The 23,299-nt window shown below is 42.8% G+C and overlaps 1 protein-coding gene across 3 annotated transcripts in view; it reads left to right on the top strand.

Moving 5' to 3' along the window:
- The window catches only part of CSGALNACT1 (chondroitin sulfate N-acetylgalactosaminyltransferase 1), a 360,793-nt gene that overhangs the window by 76,295 nt on the left and 261,199 nt on the right, over positions 1-23,299 (top strand). The gene's annotated exons all lie outside the window — the stretch shown is intronic.

The following is a 23,299-nucleotide window of genomic DNA, read 5'->3' as shown; positions in this document are numbered from 1 at the left end:
TCTTTGCCAAAATCTTTCTACAGTACAGGTAGACATCTCTGGCCACAGGTCCCAAGTCTGTCTACACCCCTGCAGACAACCTCTCCTGTGCAGACTAGTGAAGTGCTTCACCTTTCAGAAAATGGACGTGGACAGGTAAAGCAGAAGGCCCCAGGGAGACCTGGAGTGTGACCCAGAAGGTGGGGTGGTGTCCAGGTGGGCATGTCTTAGGGGCCCTGTGAACTCTACCTCATGACATGATGAGGCTAGAGAAGGTATGAGCAGTGCCTTCTGAACATGGTGCCCAGGGCATGGGCCCAGACTCTGGCTCAGCCTGACATTCCCAGGGCAGGGGACAGAGACGGGAGGAGTTGAGGAAGCAAGGGGGAACTTGGAGCCACATCCAGGCCAGATGAGGTGCTGGAAGGGCAGAGGTTAGGCACTTCAAGCGTAGGAACCCTTGGACATACCAAATGATGGTTTTAGAAACGTCCATTTGTTACTTCTGGATTTGGGCAGTAGGCCTGCAGATGTACCACTTACCTGATGCAGACCCAGGAGACTTGTCTTAAACCTGCTCTGACCTCTCTCCTCCCAGGTCCCTAGGTCCCCAGTTCTTTTAATGTTGTGCTGGTGGTGACAGAAGTCTGCTGTGATGGAGCCAGCAATGGGGATGGGGGCATGAAGGACAGATGCACCATTTCCCTTTTGCCTCTCTCTCTCGCTGCTTTTGTGGATCTGCTGGTCTGCTTCTCATTCTCTGCATCAACCTCTTGGACCCATTCAATTCCTGCCCAGAAGGCAGGAATACTGTTTCCATTCTTTCTTTAGGTTCCTTTCCTTGCTGTGAATTTCTTCCCACTGCTTGGTCTTGGTGACTTGGCAGGGGCAGTGGGGGCTCTGCAGGGAGGTGGGACATGCTTTCCTAGCATCCCAATGAGCTGCTAGGACGCTGTTATAGGAGTAAGGTCGTCCCTTCATATCATCAGGGGATTGGTTCCAGGAGTTTTGTGAATACTGAAATCTGGATGCTCAAGTCTCTCATATAACGTGGAGTAGTATTTCCATGTAACCTACACATGTCCTCTTGTGTACAGTCTATACAGTTTTCATCAACAATGAAATAGCAGTTTTCATCAACAATGGACCATATACACAAAGCTGTGGTCCCATAAGATAATGGGGCATGCATAGAAACCTGATATGGCACTAGAGAGTGGAGTTGCAGATCAAGTAGGAAGAATGGTTGATATTCAGTAATGGTGCTGGGATGATATTTGTTTTTCCACATGAAAAAATATACATCAATAAAAATCGAATACCATGTAGGTTTGTGTGAGTGCTTTCTGATCACACAGTGATGAAATTGCATAATGATATATTTCTCAGACCGTATCACAGTCATTCGGTGACACATGACTACTTTAAATCGTCTCTTAGATTACTTGTAATACCTAATGCACTGTAAGAGCTATGTAAATAGTTGTTATACTATATTTTAAATTTGCACTATCCTCTCTTTTTTGGGGGGTGGGGGAGCAGGGTACAGATTCTTGCTTTGTTGCCCAGGCTGGAGTGCAGTGGTGTGATCTCTGTTGACTGCAACCTCCATCTCCTGGGTTCATGTAATTCTCCTGCGTCAGTCTCCCAGGTTGCTGGGATTACAGGCACATGCCACCACACCTGGCTAGTTGTTGTATTTTTAGTACAGACAGGGTTTTGCCATGTTGGCCAAGCTGGTCTTGAACTCCTGACCTCAGGTCATCCACCTGCCTCGGCCTTCCAGCGTGCTGGAATTACAGACATGAGCCACCATTCCAGGCCTATATTTGCACTATTTTTCATTTTAATTTTTCCAAATATTTTTGATCTGTGGTTGAGTCCATGGATGGAGAGCCCATGGATACAGGGAGCCAAGTATACTATATTTAGGTAGTTTATAAGTGAAATAGGCTTTTGGAGATTGACATAGAAATCTATAATAACATTATTCCTGTGGGGAAGTGTATTTCCAATTTCAAGCAACTAATTTGTAAGTAAACTTTCAGAACTAAAATGTGTTATGGCTATTTTTAGAATTCTGCCACTGGAAGGGTGCTGTGTACATGAGAACCTGTAAATGAATTGAATCTACTCTAAGCCGGGATGTAGGCCCCCTTCCAGCTCGGAAGGTCTATGAATTGAGTGCACATTCCTCGTTTTTATAGCGTAGGAAATTGAGATCAGAGAGTGCGAAGTTATTTCTGTAAAGCCAAAGGTAAAGTGTTTCCGGGACTCAGGCTTCCTCTTCCAACCTCTTGTACGTCAGAACCTAAGAGTGGCGTTTTCATAACCCAAGGAGTTTGGGCACCTGCACCTGTTTGTGGGTAGTTGGCACATATTGATGGTACATGACTGCCTTGAGTCACAGCAGGTGGTGCCGGACCTTCCTGTGTGCACAGAATGAAAGGCTATTTGAAGAATAGAGAGTATCCTAGCTTTCTAAAGGTGGCTACAGGGGTATTTGATCAGCATTGTCAGCATCCTGTGTCAGTACCTTAAAATGAGATTGATCTGTATATGGGTTAAATTGTTGGAATTCTTTATTTTGTGTGTGTGTGAGTGTGTGTGTTTGTTTTTTTTTTTTGAGGTGGGATCTCCCTCTGTTGCCCAGGCTGGAGTACAGTGGCACAATCATGGCTCATTGTAGCCTCGACCTCCCTGAGCTCAAGCCAGTTCTCCCATCTCAGCCTCCCAAGTAGCTAGGACTACGGGTGCACATCACCACACCCCACTGATTTTTGTATTTTGTTTGTAGAGATGGGGTTTTACCATGTTGCCCAGGCTGGCCTCGAACTCCTGAGATCAAGCGATCCACGTGCCTCGGCCTCCCCAAGTGCTGGGATTACAGGTGTGAGCCACCGCACCCGAGAGGAAGTTTCTTACAGCTTTGCTGCTGTCTTGAATTTCCTTACCTTTAAGAAGAGTTCATGTACATAGACTAATAATGAAAGTTTTTCAAGACGTTATGAAAATTTTCTACAGTATTGATTGCATAATGTTTGTAAGACTGTTTCCTTATCCACAGAATAGGGATAATGATACCTCCTACTTAATCTTTATGTCAGGATTACTTGATGTGAGAGGAGACAGTCTAGCTCCCAGCACAGGGGATGGCCGTTAGTGAGTAATGACTAATTGTATTGGTTTCTATTATTGTTGTAGTTATTGTCATTATAATGAGAGCTTCCTGGTCTTCCCTGATTGGTGTCACTTACCGGCTCTTCCTGTCCTTTTGGATGCCTCCCCCCTCATTTGGACATACTTCCGATTACTCCAGAGGGATCTGTTTCGTATGCCGAAGCTCTCCCCTTCATGGGTCAAAACATATAGAATTTCTGCTTTGTAAAAAAGATTCCTAAGATTTTGATTTATTATATTGCAGGATCTAGTTGTGATTCCTCTCTGCTGCCTTGAGGTCCCACCAGTGATGACTTTATTGTTGACATTTCCCTTTACACCGTTTGTCTTGGACTTTCTTCTCTGCTTAATGAGCTGGGGACACAGGGACATTCCTGGAGCCTATTTACATTTCCTATCACGTGCCTGACTTGCATTTACGTCAAAGGCAATCAGTAATTGCTTAGCTATGAGGACAAAATGAGCCTGAGTTTTCCGTAATAGTTACCCTTCCTGATTTTCCTGGAATCTTTTTTGTACTCTGTCATTGGTTATTTGAAGAATTCTCAGTCTGGAGTCCCAATCTGAAAACTTGGCCTGTTTGTTAGGTTTCAGTATTACACACTAATTCTAAAGGGTCTCGATACCTCTTGTTAGGCCTTTTTGCCCTGGAATGCTGGATGTTAAGGTTAGTAGTGATTCCCTAAAACTTGGGATTAGTCCCTGAGGAAATGATTTAGGAAATGTATTTATAGTATGACTAAGTAGCATTTAGTGGGGTAATCATTTTATCACATGCATTTTTATTTTGGAGATAAGAGTCTCAGGGTGGCCTAGGCTAGAATGCAGTGGCACGATTCTACTCACTGCAACTTCTGCCTCCTGGGCTCAAGCGATTCTCCCACGTCAGCCTCCCAAGTAGCTGGGATTACAGGTGCCCACTACCACACCCAGCTAATTTTTTGTATTTTAGCAGAGTTGGGGTTTCACTATGTTGGCCAGTAATTGTTTTATTGAAAAACAGTCTTCTAATTGTTTTTCAGACAATTTGAAAATGGAAGTCATCTGTGACCTTCAGCGTTCGCTAAAAGGAATCCTGCCTATGCCCCTGCTGAATTTCTGCATTACCCATTTCCCTAGTGGTCCAGAAACTCTCTGGCTTTTCACAGTGACTTTTCCTTTCTCCTCAACCTTCAAAATCTCACTTCTCCTTAATATCAGCTGGTGACCTGGCTTCTTACTTCACTGAAGTAAAAACATTGTGGGGCCGGGCGCGGTGGCTCAAGCCTGTAATCCCAGCACTTGGGGAGGCCAAGACGGGCGGATCACGAGGTCAGGAGATCGAGACCATCCTGGCTAACACGGTGAAACCCCGTCTCTACTAAAAAATACAAAAAACTAGCCGGGCAAGGTGGCAGGCGCCTGTAGTCCCAGCTACTCGGGAGGCTGAGGCAGGAGAATGGCGAGAACCTGGGAGGCGGAGCTTGCAGTAAGCTGAGATCCAGCCACCCCAGCCTGGGCGATAGAGCGAGACTCCGTCTCAAAAACAAAACAAAACAAAACAAACAAACAAACATTGTGAAGACAGTATTTGCATTCAATACTAAATTTACAAACCTATCCACATCTGAACTGATAGACTGATTTCCTTCTAGCTAAAATGTGCATACTCCAGTGCTACACATGCCAAAGGCCTGCCCTTTTTGTGTGCTAGCTCCTGTCCTTCTCACTTACTCAAGGTCATGGCTCTCATGTTTTTCCATCTGTCCTGGTACCATTAGTTTTTCTTTTCTACTGTGTCATCTCATCAGCACACAGAGATATCTTTCATCTTACAAACTGCACTCTCAGGTGGGCGTGGTGGCTCACACCTGTAATCCCAGCACTTTAGGAAGCCAAGGTGGGAGGATCACTTGAGGTCAGGAGATCGAGACCAGCCTGGCCAACATGGCAAAACCCCATCTCTACAAAAAATATAAAAAATTAGCCAGGCATGGTGGTGCATGCCTGTAGTCCCAGCTACTCAGGAGACTGAGGTGGGAGGATCACTTGAGCCTGAAAAGTCAAGGTTGCAGTGAGTAGAGATCATAACACTGCATTCCATCCTGGGTGACAGAGTGAGACTCTGTCTCAGGAGAGAAAAAAGAAAAAAGCGTTCTCAAACCCACCTCTGTTTAGTTTCTGCTCCATTCTCTCTTCCCTTTTACTGAAATAATTTTCTACACTCCCTCTCCTTTCCTTTCTTGATCCTCTTTAGTTTGACTTTTGTCTCTAGTCCTCTACCAGACTGGTCTTGTCAATGCTACTAATAACTCTTTATTGTCAAACCCAACAGTTGGTTGCTCTCAGTTCTAATGGGACTTGATTTATCAGTAGCGTTGGACATGATGGCTCACTCCTTTCTTCTTGATTTTCTTTCTTTGGTTCTAGTACCGAGCCTCCCAGTTGTCTTCCTGAAAGATCCTTCCAATCCTGTCTGGGTTGATGGTTTCTCTTCCTCTTGCCAATGTCTAAACAGTAGAAAAAATTTGCTCAGTTGCTGGGGCTTTTCTTTCCTCCTCTTGCTTAATTTACAGGTGTTCTCACCAAGTTCCATGACTGTTTCTGCAAATGTTTGTTTTTGGTCTTTATTTCTTCGTCTGTTGTTTCTTACATTACACAGCATGTATTACATCTTTTGATATTGCTCCACAAGTTACTGAGGCTGAATTTATTATAATCTTTGAGTCTTTATTCCTTGTTCTTCAGATAGAATGATTTCTGTTGACGTTCAAGTACTGACTTTTCTTGACTGTTATCTCCATTCTGCTACAAGACAATTCTGTGAATTTTGGATTTCAGATATTCTGGTTTTCAGTTCTATAATTTCCATTGGGTTCTTTTTTATAGTTCCTATTTCCCTGCCACGAATGCCCAGCTTTCCATTTATTTCAAGAGCATTTGCCTTATGGAACATAGCTAAAATAGCTGCTCTAAAGCCTTTGCTTGATAATTCTAACATCTGGGTCATATTGGAGTTGGCATCTGTTGATTGTCTTTTCCATTGGAAACTGGTGACATTTCTCTAGTTATTTATACCTTAAGTAATTGTGCATTGTCCTGAACATTGTGAATGTTATCTTGTGTAAGCTCTGCGTCATTTTGTAATCTAGGAGTTTTTTTTTTTTTTTAAATGAGACAACCACCATCCACTGTGGTTAGGTTCAGGCTGCAAGCAGTTATTTCTTGTTCTCTATGGGTGGTGTTTCCAGTGTGAGTTGACATTTGTAAAGCCCTGGCTTTCCACTTTGGGTCTGTCCTGAACTTGTATCACCAAGGATTACTCTGAGTTTTAGGCCCTGGTGTGAATCTTGGTTCAGTCCTCAGGTCTCTGTTGTATTGCTTTGAATGTGTCTTGCCCGCCCCGCGTGCAACTTGGATGAAACTAAGACCTTGGGCAGAGTGGGGTGGGGGTTCATATATAGAATTATGGGGCAGGGAGTGGTGGCTCATGCTTGTAATCTTAGCACTTTGGGAGGCAGAGGTGGGTGGATCATGATGTCAGGAGTTCGAGACCAGCCTGGCCAACATGGTGAAACCTGTCTCTACTAAAAATACAAAAATTAGCTGGGCATGGGAGTGTGCACCTATAATCCCAGCTACCCAGGAGGCTGAGGCAGGAGAATCACTTCAGCCTGGGAGGTGGAGGTTGTATTGAGCCAAGATCGTCACTGCACTCACTCCAGCCTGGGTGACAGAGGAGGCTCCGTCTCGGGGTCGGGGGCAGGGTTGGGGGTGAGAAGGATTAGAGAATCTGTCTCTCTAATGCTCTCCTCTCTGTGGTTCCACTCATTTTCTGATTCATAAGAATCTCTTTTCCTCTTAGGTTTCTGTAAGATTTATCTGACTGTGGGCCTCTGTGACTGGTGCCCACCCTTGGGGCAAAACCGTTAGAGAAGTAGGAGCAGGGAAAGTGGGGGAATGAAATTAACCCCTTTGTAGGTGACTTTGCCAACATTTGACTCATCTCTACTATCTGCCTTTGTTTTGTTTTGTTTTCCTAGTTCTCAGGTAGTTGCTGTTTGTATTTTGAGAATTTCTAGTTGTAATCAGAGGAAGAATGGCTGTCGTGGGCACTTATCACGATAGCTCCATGACTTTAAATACCCTGCGGCAACTCTCAGATTTATCTCTGTTGCCTGGACCTCTCACCAGACTTGTATTTCTTGCCTGAATTTCTTCCCAGAACTCAGTATCTTCATCTAGATGTCAATTGGGCATCTCAACTTTGAGTCTAAAATGGGTTCTTGACCTCCTTCCTTGGTCTTCCCCTGCTTCAAGATGGGCAATGCCCTCCTTCCATTGCTCAGGCCAGAAACTCTGCATTCATCCAAGGCCCCTCTCATTCTCATACCCAAATCCAAGCCATTAGCTAATTGTGATTTTCTTTTTCCAAAATACATTGACAACCAGACAACTTCTTCCTGTTTCCAGGAGATCATTTCTCACATACAGAGCCATGACTGCCTCCTAACTGCCCTCCCTGCTCCCAATTATTTCCCTTCAGTCTATTCTTCACCTCGTGGTAAGTTAGATTCTGTCAAGCTTTATTTCACCCCCCTACCCTCCATCAATCACTGCTTACCTATTCCACTGCGGATAAAGGCTCGGGCCCTGGAGTGACTTCTCAGATGGCAGGGTCATCTCTCCCTACTGCCCATTCCTGCCTTTTCCCACTGCTCTTCTCCCTCCTCTGGCTCTAACCACCCAGCTCCTGCAGTCACCTTCACCTTTGAATCGGATATTCTTCTGCCTTAGGGTCTTTGTCCTTCTTCCTTCTACCCTCCGATATCTGCAGGGTTATCTGTCACTCATCTTCTGATCTCTGCTCAGATATCACCTCCATTCCTCTTGATCCCCTCATACTGTGCATTATTCACTGCATTCATCATATCTCACTTAAGATTTTTTTTTTTTATTTTGAGACAGCGTCACACTTTGTGACCCAGGCTGGAGTGCAGTGGCACTATCTTGGCCCACTGCAACCTCCACCTCCCAGGTTCAAACAGTTCTCCTGCCTCAGCCTCCTGAGTAGCTGTGACTACAGGTGTCCACCACCACACCTGGCTAATTATTTTTTGTATTTTTAGTGAAGGCGTGGTTTTGCCATGTTGGCCAGGGTGGTCTTGAAGTCCTGACCTTAAGTGATCTGCCTGCCTTGGCCTCCCACAGTGTTGGGATTACAGGCGTGAGCCACTGCCCAACCAGACCTGACTTCTTAGATATCTGTGTGCCTTCTGCCCTTAAGCTCTTAGATGACGAGCTCTCTGCATTTGTCTTTTCCGTAATGTATTTTGGGTGCCTAGAAGAGTGCCTGGAACAGGATAGGCACTCAATAAATATTTATTGATTGATAAATATTTATTGAGTGCACCAAAAGACAAACAAGTACTTCTTTGCAAAAAGGAATTTGATGCATTAATTTCTATTTTGTTTTAAACTCTTTCAATAGAATGCTACAGAAATTAGTATGGTAACAGGTGTGCTAAGATGTTGACATCCACATGCCCATCTTTGGGGTATGGAACATTAGCACATAGTGGAAGCAGACGAATTCATTTCTACCTCTTACATACTGGGACTGGGTTGCTTGGTTCCCAGCAGATCATTTCTCAAGTTAGCTATGGGAATCACAGATGGAAATATACGTGACTTTCACTCTTTTCTCCTGTGGTGCATCTTGAAGACAGACAACAGTGGTGTATAACAGTGTGGAAGCCAGCTGAGACCACGTTGTACATAGCAACTTTGGTCTCATTATCCCTGCCATCTTGTGGTCTCATTATCCCTGCCATCTTCGCTTGCTGTGACCAAATCTCATGATCATGAATGACAAAGTAAAGAGCTGTCACACGCATCTGAAGCCCTGAGCATGAGCAAGTTGAAACAATCATTGCTGTTCCTAGAGTCTTCACCTTCTCCACTTTCAGTGCCTTTGAAGCACAGCCAACTTGGTTGAGAAGCTGCAGTAGTTACATAGCACCAGTACTCAAACCTGGAAACCCAGTGAAGGCTCTGAGTCCCATATCCCCTTTGATCCTTGCATTGGAGTCCATTTTTACTGCAGTGGATGAATGGCTGTGTGGGTTCTTCCCAGAAAGGACAATTGTAACCCCAGGGTATGTGTTCTCACTACTGGTGTGTGTAAGAGGACATCTGCCCCTTGTTCTAAGGCTACATTATAAATTAGGAAATCTTTTGAGATGGCTCTTTGATTTCACTTCAAACTCTGAAAAGTGGGCCTTGGAAGGAGGATGTTGAGACTTTTAGAAGCAGTGAGATAGACTGCTTACAACTCAGAGGCTTCCATTGGCTAAACGATGAATCTTATCACTCAGTAGCATGAACCCATACTGAACCAGCTGCAAGTGATAAATAACTGATGTATCCTGTTCTTTCTTTCTTTTCTTTTTTTTTCCTGGAGGGCAGTATTTTCTTGTTTGCCAACTTTTCTACAAATCATTTTCAGGCTTTTTCCTCTTTACGTGACAGTATAAAAATAAGTTTCTTTTTGATAAGAGCAGCAGCTAAATAATGCTATGGTTGGAATTTAATTAGGAATGTTGGTTTATGAACTATTAAAAAGATGCTTTTCATTTATGTTTTCCAGTATAAGGCATTATATAAGTGTTCATCTATAAGTGACTGGAAAGAAGGAAAATAATGCAAGGGTTTTCTGCTATTAAGCATTTACATTAGGTAGTTAATAATATTCTTTAGCTGTCCAGGTTGAATGGTGGTTTCCAGCATCCTAAAGGCATTAAGGGGATTACTTAGCAGTCTTGTTACAGAGATGCTGAATATGTCTGAGATATGACTCACTCCCTGCAGTGAAAGGTAGGAGAGAAACATTGCCAAGCATCTCCCTGGCTGTATGGAAGCCAGAGTGTTTTATGAATACTCAATTATTTTTTTTCATTTATGAATCTAATGGGTATTGCATGTTCTTCTGTGTTCCCACTGTTGTGTTAGGCGTCTAAGGAAGAGTTCTTCTCTGATGTATAGATTATTGGATATACAGAGAAGCTGATGGAGAGATGGGAAAGCCGAAGAAGTTCCGTGAGCTTGATGGAAAACATTGCCATGTGTGGGAGGCAGGAACCTTGACAGAGAGGGAGAAAAAGAATCTGAGCACATTGCTTTAAGATATTGATGCCCTATGCAGCTCAAGTATATCGTGAGCCTTAACACTATTTGTACCAAATTCTATGTAAATGTACCTCTTGATGTTTCTCTTAAGGAAATGGAAGCATTATTTATAGTAGCTTTTTAAAAAAGCATCTAATTGCCCAAATGAGTAGAACAGTTAATTGTGGTTCATATATGGTACATTCATGAGATGGAATTCTCTACAGTCATTAAAAGTTATGTTGCAAAAGAATATGTAATGGCTTGGGGATATACTCACTATATAATAAGTGGGAAAAAGTCAATAAAACAATAGGGTCTCAATTTGGTAAATCTATATTCTCAATTTAGAGCAAGTTGAATCCCCTAAGTTTGTAGCTCCCCCCACCACCCCGGCACTTCCAATCCTTTTACCCTGCTCTACTCTTTCCTTTGTCCCTACTACCTTTTAACATACTTGACATTTACTTGTCTATATCAATGATCTTTATCTTTCTCCCCTAATAGAATATAAGTTGCAGGAGGGCAGGAATTTTTGTCTGTTTTGTTCACTGATGTATCCCAGAAGCCTAGAACAACATATGGGGTATAGCAGATTCTAATAAGTACTGTACTTGGTGAATAAATGAGTGAAGGAAATGTGGCTGGATTATGACATTGGTGGACATTAACTTTCTAAATTTTACTTCTGGGTTTTCCATATTTTCCATAATAAACATGGATTACTTCTGTAATTAGAGCTTGAGAACAACATTGTTGCCTGTGAATTTCTCCTGTAGACCTAACTAGTTCATCTGTAGCGAATGGCTGAATAAAGGATTGAAGAGAGCAGAATCAAAGCCTTCCAGTTGCAGGTAGAGAATATTGTTGAGGGCCATCTTAGAACCTTCAGGGTCTGATATGGGTTCTGTGCCTGGCTGACTGCTGGGTTTTGAGCCTGTCCTTGCCTTTTCTATTTCCCATTCCACCCTGGCTCTTCCCAACACCCTTCAGGCCAGTCTGTTGACTTAACTCTTCATGCCCTCCACTCTGGGCTAATGCTGGTAATAACCATCTCCACGTCTGGCTTCTGTTGTCTCCTTTCTAGGCTGTATTTTTCCTGGTCACCATTTCAAATTCTGTTTTCGTCAGATGCCAGTTTGAGTCTTGACTTCCTTTTAAGGTCTTCTGTGACTACTCTGGCCTTGTCCTCCCTTGAGTCCCCATGGCCCTTGTGGAGCAGGCCAAGCACACAGTGCAGTTCTTGGAGCTGAGCTTCAGGGGAACCATATTTACAATGGACATTAACCAAAGGGGCCAAAAGCTACTTCTGCTGGAAGCCAAGTAGAATCTGGCTCAATCTATTTTAGGACAGAAACCATAGAAATGCTTTAAGCACATATGCTCTACTTGTCTCATGTGTTATCTTTTTTTCTACAAGCAAATGACAAGCTGCTTGAGAGAAGGTTTCTATTTTCTGGGTTTTTTTTTTTTTTTTTTTGTCTTCGATAGTGCATAAGCATTTCTAGTCTGAAGGTTGATATCACATACTTATTAGTTACTCCTTGGTTTTCTGCACATAAAATAAATGTCATTTCTGACCCTTCAGAGATGGCATAAGAATAATATATAGGGGTAGTGATTTGAGCACCTTATGTATGTATGTAGGCATTATGTATGTATGTACATACATGTAATGACATTTTCTTATTAATATTTAAAAAGCTAATAAACTAAAGTGAAATGTTCAGGGTATAACTTGACTGCAATAACCTTCTGCTGTTAAAATGGTACAATTTTTATTCAGGGAATACAGATTGATTTTTAGGAAGCAAGATTTTATGTAACAGATTATTCAATTCCATAAAAACTTACTGAGATTCTACTAGTTATAAGGTACTGCAGTGGGCACAGAAGGAGATTGTGGAGGTCATTTAAAAATAGTCCCTGAACTCTGTGAAGTGGGATTATAAGTGCAAAAACAGTGCCCGAGATGAGTAGGAAAGCCTTATTATAGATTTAAAGAAGGAAGAAGTTCCATGAGATCTGGGGACAGGCAAATGTGCAGGTAGTAGGGGACATGGCAGTGAGCTACAGAATGAGGAATTTTGGGAGGTAGGAGTAGGTAGACGTGGGATAATTAAAGGATTCCAGGAGGAAATAATAACATCAAAAAGAAATGGGAAAGGCATCTTGTGGGGACAATGAGTTGTTTGTCCACAGGACTGCAAGGGATATGCAGATGAGGGGCTGGGAGATGAAACTGAAAGGTAAGTTTGAATAACATCTGGAGGGCCTTCATGCTGCAATAAGCTATTTTCAGCATGCAAATGAATGTGTGCCACAACATGAGAAATGGCTTTTGAATGAAAAGGTTTACAGCTGGGCACAGTGGCTTATGCCTGTAATCCGAGCACTTTGGGAGGCCAAGGCCAGTAGACTATTGGAGGTCAGGAGTTTGAGATCAGCCTGGCCAACATGGTGAAACCCCCATCTCTACTAAAACAAATTAGTCAGGCATGGTGGCAGACACCTGTAATCCCAGCTACTCCTGTGGCTGAAGCAGGAGAATCACTTGAACCTGGGAGGGAGATAGTGCAGTGAGCTGAGGTTGTGCCACTGCACTCCAGCCTGGGCAACAGAGGGAGACTCCATCTCAAAAAAAAAAAAAAATAATAATAAAAAATAAATCCAAACAAAAAAAGAAATGGTTTACAGTTTTTATTTGGTTTGGTAGAGTAACCATATGCTATAAATGTTTGTAGTTTTATGATAGTGTCCTCCATCTCGGAATGAAATGTATTAAGCAAGGGCATGTATTAATTGAAGAGAAAGTTGTTTGCTTCCAGAAACATAGGTGGTAGTGGTTTTTCTCTTCTGTGGTTGCATGTCTGCTGGGTTGGACTAGTGCTTGCATTTGCAAATCTACTCAAATTCCTATTGGGGAAATGGAGGTAAATTTTCAATGATTAAATTCTCAAAGCCAAATAGCAAATTATCAACACACTTTTGAATGAAATCCACATGCCTAGACTCCAAGAAGTCTGCTGTATCTGAGACCTTTTGTTTTATGCAGAATTTGTTTGAGAACCCATAAAGATTCATCTGTAACAAGTTGTTTTTCTGTGGAAGCATTTTGGTGAGAAATTAAAACTTTGATCACTGGAAATTCATAGATTATTACAGTATTTCCAAAGGTTTCCTAGTAATTCAAGAAGGGTGTTCCTAATACCAAGTGATTGATCCCATTTTCCCATTTAAAATAAATTGGCAGGCTGGTAGCAGTGGCTCACGCCTGTAATCCAAGCACTTTGGGAGGCGGAGGCTGGTGGATCACCTGAGGTCAGGAGTTCAAGACCAGCCTGGGCAACATGGTGAAACTCCATCTGCTAATAATCCAAAAATCAGCCAGGCCTGGTGGTGCTTGCCTGTAATGCCAGCAACTTGGGAGGCTGAGGCAGGATAATTGCTTGAACCCAGGAGGTGGAGGTTGCAGTGAGCCAAGATCATGCCACTGCATTCCAACTTGTGCAACGGAGCAAGACTTGGCCTCAAAAGTGAAAATAAAACAGATTGGCAGTTTAGATGTATACAGCTAGGAATCTTTGGGTTTGAGTTTACTCATGAAGTAATTGATCAATTATTTAAGAATACTTTCTTCTTATGTTACTTAAGGATTCAACTTCTTATTAATTTTTTAGTTTTTAAATTCTAAATTTAGAAAAAAAGCAAATTGAAGGCTCTTGTGAAATGTTTGCCTATTTTTATATAGTTGCGTGTGTGTATCCATGCATGTATGTGTAACACAGAGATGGGGCTATGAGTGGCTAAGGAAGCTGAGGAGTGTCTGTCCCCAACCTGTGTCCCTGAGGTGACTACAAAGATGAGGGTGCAATTAGAGGAAAGAAATGGTGAGATGCTGTGTGATTTTTACCATTCCGTTTTTGCATTTTTGAACACAATATAGGAAAAATCTCATGAAAACTGTTTTTCATTGTATTAGATAATCATGTTTCACATTTGGGAGTCAGTTTTATTTCTCCCTCTGGAAAAGTTAAAGGATGTAATATATGCTGGTCAGGTTTTTATATTCTTACTTTCTAGCTTCTTCTAATATTTGAATCATTAGGGTTCCTCCAGTTCAACTTCACTATGCTCATTTTCACAGGAGTTGTGATCTGTGCTTTAATTATATTTCTTTTTAAAATATTTAGTTGGAGAAAATTCCATGATCGTTCATTGAGTTTAATACTTTTTCATATGCTTTATCAGATTTTTGAATTCTTAACCAGTATGTAGTACCCTTATAATGAAAGTATGTGGATGGTATAATCTTACATTCCATTATCTGTGGCATAAGTTAGTGATTATGATTTTTACCTTCTTGATCGCTAAGCAGCAAATGACCTGAGGAAGAGACGTTAGTCTTTGGGTTTCAAGTACCTTCTCCTTACTGCTGTTTCGTGGTCATGTTGCATTAAGGGCCTTGACTTGTTCATAATTCATCAGCCTTGGTTCAAAGGGGGTAGAACACAACTGACTCTCTCATTGCAGTTCATTGTTCTCTTACCATTGTGAGAAGTCATAGTTAAATCACTTTACTCTTTAAGCACTAAAGTAGAATAGAAATAATGTCTTGATTTTTGTTTCTTGAGATAGCGTCTTGCTTTCTTGCTCAGGCTGGAGTACAGTGGTGTGATCTCGGCTCACTTCAGCCTCTACCTCCTGGGCTCAAGCAGTCCCCCCAACTCAGCCTTCTGAATAGCTGGGATGAGGGGCATGTGCCACAACACCCGGTAAATTTTGTATTTTTTGTAGAGATGGGGGTTTCACCATGTTTGGCAGGCTGGTCTCAAATTCCAGAGCTCAAGCAATCCACCCACCTCTGCCTCCCAACTTGCTGGAATTACAGGGGTGAGGCTCTGCACCTGGCATCTTTTGATGCTGTGATTGTTCCATCCATTCCATTCCATCCATCCATCCATCCATCCATCCATTCCATTCCATCCATTCATTCCTCCATTCCCCCCCCTCCATTCCATTCCATCCATTCCATTCCTTCCATCCATCCATTTTCCCCATTCCATATCCCCCCCCTTCCCTTCCATCCTTCCTTCCATCCCCCTCCCTTCCCTTCCTCCCCTCCTCCCCTCCCCTCCCTCCCTCCCTCCCTTCTTCATTCCAGTTTCAGATTCATTCCATTCCTCCACTCCATTCCATTTAAGGCCTCCATTCAATTTTTTATTTTTTCAATTAAGAGTTTCATTTGACCAGACTCAGATCTCAGACTCCTGACCTCAAGTGATTGGCCTGCCTCAACCTCCAAAAGTGCTGGGATTACAGGTGTGAGCAACCATGCCTGACTCAGAAAATGTTAATAGATGAATTGGCTGAAGTAGCTAAATAGAATAGGAAGAGGTAGAAGAGATAGGGTTTTCTTCATGGGAACCAGGGCACGTTGTTTGATTTGTCTGGGCTTCTATTCCTCTAGTTATAATGCAAGGACAATAGATGGTTTTAATCTCCCTACAGCACTCACATTTTAAGGTCTGACGGTGAAAGTTGTGGCAAGAACACTATTAGAATACCCTGTTCCTTTTCTAGCATTCAAATCCAGCTTCTGTGGAGCACCCTCCTTTCACCAATGTTTCACAGGAACAAAGGGAAAAATCTTGAAGGCTGCCTGGATTTAAACTAGACAAACAACTTGAAATAACTCCAAAAGGAATAAAAATAACCCAAATCTGGACTGCCATGTGAGAGCTGTGATGAAGAAAGTCTAAAATGATGAGGAATCTTCAACTGGAAAGATGAAAGATGGAGAAAATAAGAAGCCTGGAAAATCGAGACTGTGGTTAGAGGAATATGGGTCCATTGACCTTGTCCTGGGAGGTGAGACTGAGAGGAAGTTGAAAGGTTAGTTGTAAATGAATAGAGAATGTGCTCTTTTTACCTAGCAGAGAACACATTTTTAGCTCTTCATTATCCCAGGTGTAATTAACCACACCCTTCTATTATGAATTAAGAGAGAGGAATGGGGAAAATTGATGTCCTTTGTCAGGCGTAGAAGACACCATCTTCCTAGGGTACAAGTTCATCTTTGGTTCTGGTGGCAGAACCAAGTTCTGTGCTGGGTGGACTCTGATTTTGCCCCAGGCTTGCAAGTCGGTGATAAAATGGGAAAGTCTGTGGCTTCCTGGGCTTGATGTGGGGAAGAGGCATGGTGAGTCATCCTCAGGGAGATTTCAACGCAGGCCATGAATAAAGAGCATTTATTCCATCAAATGTTTACCCACAGCCTGAGCACCTTTGAGTCAGTTGCCTTTGCTCACTCCTTCTGAGTTCTGGCCCAGGACATTATCTTAGGAGGAAACTGTTCATGAATAGGCATTTGTAACCACTTAAAATACTGTCTTAGAAGCCCAAAAGAACCGTGGCATTTAATGCAACTTGGCTGTGAATACTTTCACAAAGAAGTTTGTCTTCTATTTTTAATAAATCCCTGGATTTACCTATAAGTATAGTTTGATGCTGAGTAAAATAGCATTTTTTCTTTGATTTGTATAAATTTAAGGGGTACAACACCATCTGCACTCAAAATACAAAACTTAGCCGAGCATGGTGGCACATGCCTATAATTCCACCTACTCGGGAGGTTGACGCAGAAGAATCACTTGAACTTGAGACGTAGAGGTTGCAGTGAGCCAAGGTCATGCCATTCCACTCAAGCCTGGGCAACAAGAGCAAAACTCCGTCTCAAAAAATAGAGTACAATTGCATTTTTGTTACATGAATATATTGCGTAGTGGGAAGTCTGGACTTTTACTGTACCCAAATAGTATACATCGTACCCATTAAGTAATTTCTTGTCCCTCAACCCCCATCCTGCCATTCTTAATCTCCAGTGTCTATTGTTGTACACTCTGTATCCATGTATACACATTATTTAGCTCCCACTTATAAGCGAGAAGATGCAGTATTTGACTTTCTGTGTCTGAGTTATTTCACTTAACATAATTACCTCCAGTTCCATCTATGTTGCTGCAAAAGACATTATTACATTATTTCATTCTTTTTTTTTATGGCTGAGTAGTATTCCATTGTGTGTATGTGTGTGTGTGTGTGTGTGTGTATGTATATGTATATCCACACTACATTTTCTTTAAGCATACATTGGTGAATACTTACATTGATTCCATATCTTGGCTGCTGGGAACGGTGCTGTGATAAACATAGGAGGGCAGGTGTCTTTTTAATAGGATGACTTTTCCTTCGGGTAGATATCCAGTAGTGGGATTGCTGGTTCAAATGGTAGCTCTATTTTTAGTTCTTTGAGAAGTCTCCACACTGTTTGCCTTGGAGGCTGTACTAATTTACATTCCCACCAGAAGTGTGGAAGCATTGCCTTTTCTCCGCCTCCTCGCCAACGTCTGTTATTTTTTGACTCTTTAATAGCAGCCATTCTGACGGCTGTAAGATGATCTCATTGTGGCTTTAGTTTGCAAAATGCCATTTCTTCATCCAGTAATCCTGTAAAACCAGTAATGTCTCAATTCCACTCCTAGATTTACAGCTTTGAAAAACATTTTCAACACAAAATGTGAGTCTAAGGAACATTTGGGAGAGGATATCAACATCAAGAAGTAATGGGAAATGAGCTCTTTCCAGGAGCCTGGGCCGAGCCATTGTGCAGGCACTTGGCAGGGCGTGGAGGGTGGCCTGACCCACCCCTGGCCCACGCTTTCACCAGCTGGGAGTCGGCCCGTCTGCTGGTAATTGGAAAAGATTTCTCTGTGAAGATGGTGTCATTTCTACTCTTTGTACAAGAGTGACGTTTGTCTGTTTTAAAACTGCCAGGGTCTGGCATCTGAATCCACATCTGAAGGTCATGTTGGGACCATATCAAATATGAAGAGGAGAGAATTGTGGGATGGAGGAGAAGGGCTGCATTATCTGTCCAGCTCTTACCTGTTCTCATGCCTAAGATTCCTTCTTGATGAATTGAAACTGTTTGCACAATAGAAATGTAGTATTACATTTTCCCCAAGTTGTTCCAGGTAATACATTTGTCTTTTAAAGTATGTTGTGTGTACTTTTCCCTAGTGTCTGTCTCCCTTCCCAGTTGATAATCATTCCTCAAATCTTTGTACAGGATTTGAATTGGAAGCTTAACGAGGTACCACCGTACCCAGGCTATCAGCTCTGGAATTGCCTGTTTCTTCCCTGTGGAAGTGTGCATGCTATGCTGTTTGGAACAGAGCTGCTTGTAGGAACCTCTCGTGCTAGAGGGAAAGGAAAATTGGGGTGTTAGTCACTGACTTCTTTAAACTTAAAATTTGCTTTGAATATATTGACTTGTAGTGAGTGATTTTTTTCAGTAAGCTTTGTTTTTAGATTTTGGCGAGAAGAGGACTTAAAAGTACCCAAAGAAAACAGGGTTTTCATAGTATTTTATCCTTCAACCATCGTAGGAAGGAGAGAAAAAAACCTCAGGTACAATTAAGTAGAAGCCTGACCCTAGGTCATGGAAGATGGAAAAATCCATCTTTACAAGTGTAGTTATCTTTTTAAATACACTGATGTTCCATGGAAATGCTTCTCCAACTGGGCACGGTAGAGGCAGAGTGGCATGACTCCTGAATGCCACAGAGGGATCTGCGGCATTGTAGAGGCAGTGGTGGTGACTAATGAGGAGCACAGTAGATTCACAGAGAGCATCCTGCATTGTTCTTTGCAACCCCTTCCAGGCATGTGTAGCGCTGCCACTTTTTTTTTTCCCTGTTTCCTTTTCCTTTCTTCATTACACATGTGCCTGACACTGCAAACGGATACTTGGGTTTCTGCCTTTGGCACAGCCTTATTGTCTCGTGGGAGTGGTTGAAGGCTCAGAGTAGCTGGATGTGTGGCATGACCTCCTGAATGGGGGGAGCATAGGGCAGCTGTGCTAATGCCCCGGCTGATGGGTGCACCATCTCCCCGCCACTCAGAGTGGATGGTGAAGACAGAGCCAAAGGTGAGTATTACCAGTGTGGACCACTGTTGCCCAAGGATGGAAACTAGACAAATATTTCTTTCAGATATGTTTACCACACACACCCTAGCATCCACTTAGCAGGCACAGATGTTTCACTTTAGGATTTAAAGGTTTCCTCTGAGCAAAGAGGAAATAATAGAATAGGAGGCCTTCCTAAAAAAGGAGTACGTTGCTTCCTAATACACTGCTTCCTAGTAATGCATAGCTGTTAACTATTTAGGTTGCATCCAATTATTGTGTGATGTGAACTTTTTTCAACCAAACATCAGCCTAACATTTTAACTTTGATTATTGTATCAGTAGGAGTGTTCAGAACATAAAACTATGTTGCAATTGTTTGGGTTGCTGGATTTCAGACTTTTTTTTCTTTTTTGTTTTTTTGGAGATAGTCTTGCTCTGTCACCCAGGCTGGAGTGCAGTGGTGTGATCTGAGCTCACTGCAACCTCCGCCTCCTGGGTTCAAGGGATTCTCCTGCCTCAGCTTCCTGAGTAGGTGAGATTACAGATGTGTACCACCACGCCTGGCTCAGCTTTGTATTTGGAGATGGGGTTTCACCATGTTGGCCAGGCTGGTCTCGAACTCCTGACCTTGTGAACCACCCGCCTTGGCATCCTAAAGTGCTGGGATTACAGGTGTGAGCCACCGCACCTAACCTCGGTTGCTGGATTTCAATAAAGAGCTGAAGCTGCTGAAGATGCAGGGGTGGCGGGGGCGGAGGGACAATTTAAACAGTGGGAAAGGGAAAGGGGTTGCTGCTGGTAGGGATGGTTAAAATATCTCAGCTCTTAGCCCAGCATAGTGAACACCAGGAAGGGGAATGATTAGGGAAATGGGCTTCACCAAATCTTGAACTATTAGGATGAAGGAGAAGCCTTTGGTCAAAACAAGCTGAGATTACATACGAGGAGAAACTGTTCATACAGAGGCCCAGACATCGGTGAAACTGATGGGAGAAATAGAAAGGCAAGGCATATCCATGACTTGAAATGAGTGGCACATCTGTAAGCAGCTTCTACTAGAAATAAAGACCTACCTGACCTTCTAGATCCGTGGGAAGGAATGGCCACATCTTCCCCATGTGAACAGAATATTCCATGTGCTTATCACATTATCATAAGGAGCATGGCATAGATGATCATGAGTGACTATCTGGGATGGCTATCCTATGTCTCACGCAATCCGGGACACATGTCACTTGTATTAAACTTCACAGAGTGAGAATAGTACTGTATTACAGAACATTTGAAATGGCCTGGGGCAGCTATGGGCCAGGATACCAGACCCTCATACAATCACTGTGGGTTTGGTGCATTCCTTAGATTGAAGATAGTTTTTTATTTAGAGTTTTCACCTTCATTTAATCCCTTTCGTCAGTGCCGCACAGGAGCACTTAGGACTTTGCAGCGTTCCACTCAGGAACTGGGCCAGGTGACAGTGGTAGGTGACTCATCTTCACATGCTGTGGGCAGAGCCCCTGCCCAGTTTCCAGGCCATTGCAGGGCTGAAGAGATGAGGCTCTGGGAGAGGCCTTGTGGCTGCAGGGTGGTAGAACTGAACAGTCCTCCCAGGCTTGGTGGCTCACACCTGTAATCCCAGTGCTTTGGGAGGCTAAGGCGGGCGGATCATGAGGTCAGGAGATGGAGACCATCTTGGCCAACGTGGTGAAACCCCGTCTCTACTTAAAAAAAAAAAAAAAAAAAGTAGGGGGAGAGTGGCACGCACCTGTAGTCCCAATTACTTGGCAGGGTGAAGCAGGAGAATCGCTTGATCCCAGGAAGCGGATGTTGCAATGAGCTGAGATTGCACCATTGCACTCCAGCCTGGGCAGCAGAGCAAGACTCTGCCTAAAAAAAACAAAAACAGAAAAACTGAAGGGTCTTTGTGCCATAGAATGAGGTCGTTCTGGAGGTTTTGGGAATGCACACCTATGTAAGAACCTTGTGTTTTCCTATGTGTAGAAGGGAGTGTGTCGTTCTGGACAAAGGAGCCACTGACGTTCTAGGGACTGGTGATTCTCATCTACCATGTCATTGCCTTTAATATTGGGGATCACGGGAAGGTAGGCTCTGAGAATGTGCCTGTAGCAACTGGAGCTTTTGTGAGTAAGAGGGGAAACTTTCCTTGCTACCTAGTAGGTCCTGCATGATGGCATACAAATTAACTCAGAACCCCAGATTCTTTAGATGTAGCAGAACTAGAAGTTTCTGGTTGAGGTTACAGTTACCCCCAAATCACCTGGCAAAGCATTGGTATTCCCCCCAATTTTGAAAGATGATAATCTTCTAGAGGCTGTGGCACCATAGTGTGACAGAAAGATTATGGAGCTGAGTCTCATTTCTATCACTCATCAGCAGCGACAGAAGGTATAATTATCCCCAATTTACAGATGAAGAAATTAAGGCTTAGGGAGAATAAGTAATTTGCCTGAGGTTGTGCAGTTAAGATCTTGGACTGTAACTCAAGACTGTCTGGTCCCCAGACTGCACTCTTGCATCTGCTCCATCCTCTCATCTTTTTTGGTGAGGCAGATATTTATCGAATTTTCTCTGATCCCATGGCAGGATATATGGGATAATGTAGAAAGCCCTGTATCAACGTGGGTATGGAATTGTGGACAAGAATGTGAACTCTGAAGCCCAATAGATTGATCGTTAAGTCATGGCCTGGCCACATCCTAGTTGTGAGACTGGGCAATTTACTTCCCAGTGCCTCAGTTTCCCCATCTTTAAGACTGGGACAATAATAGTGCCTACTTTGTAGTTGTTAGAGTAGTAAATGAACTATGAAGAAAGTGGCTAGAGTCTAGCATATAATAAGCGTTAAATAAATGTGAGGTAGTATTTTTGCCATGATGTGCTGCCATCTCTTCAGGCAAGAGAATACGCAATCTGGGACTGGCAGGAAGCAGTGATCTTCCCTCGTACGTGAACTGCTGGAGGGTTGTGTGCTTTGGTCACAGTCTGGGCAGACAGTGCTCTGAGCTGCATGCCAGGCAGGTGCTCTTAAGCTAGCAGCAACAGGAGACGCTGGATGGCCTGCCAGCCTTTAGCCAATCACGTAGGCAGAGATTCATGGGATGTGTATTCCATACTCGTATGCAAAAAAGAAGATGAGAATTTAAGCTGATCCCTGATTTTGTTGAAAAACACTTTCGTGGTGGCTTATGTGATTCAGGCAGATTTAATTCAAATATTTTTAGAGTCACTCCCAGTACAGAGATAGAAGCTCTGGGGGATTCATATGACTAATTGTCTATGCCTGGGAAACACTCAATTCTGTCAGAAACCCACACAGTTTGTCACAAAAGCCTTTATAGAAGAGTTTGAATTGGCATATGAGAATTCATGTCTTGGGTTGATGGAAAGAGAGTGTGGACAGCATCTAGAATAGGGGAAGGAGCCCAAGTAAGAATCTGACATAGTTGGGACAAAGAAAGTGTTGCTTGAAATCAAGAGTGACCAATGGGAAATAATGTGAGACACAGGCAAAATGGAGCTGAGTTAGTCTTGCTTTCTAGTATGGATCTAACCTGGTAGGCAAAGAAATGCTATGTGAACTCTTCTTATGTGAGATACCCTGATTAAATTTGGCCAAAATACATATATCCCTCTAATGGTACATCCAATTTTAAAATGTCAATATCATCCTGCAGAAAATGTACATGGCAAAGACATGTAAGGTGGTAGGTGGGGTGGGGGGAGCCCGGCCTTTTCAGTGAGAATTTAACAAGAGATTTCATAACTTAGATGACTGGGGGGAAAAAAAACATTTATGAAGCTGGTTATTCACAGCTCCAACAGATGTAACTAGCTATCAGGTACTGGCTTTGGAATATCATGCCCCAAAGACCTATTTAACTTACAAAGATTTACCAGATAAGTGTCCGAAGGTGAACAGTATGTATCGCTTTTCAGCCTCAATGCCCTTAAAGTAGTTGAAGCTTGCTAAATGCCACAGCTGATGAAAATATGGAGAAACAT

The sequence above is a fragment of the Papio anubis genome, chromosome 8 (genome assembly GCF_008728515.1).
Source record: "Papio anubis isolate 15944 chromosome 8, Panubis1.0, whole genome shotgun sequence".
NCBI lineage: Eukaryota > Metazoa > Chordata > Mammalia > Primates > Cercopithecidae > Papio > Papio anubis.
This window is presented reverse-complemented; position numbering and strand designations above follow the sequence as displayed.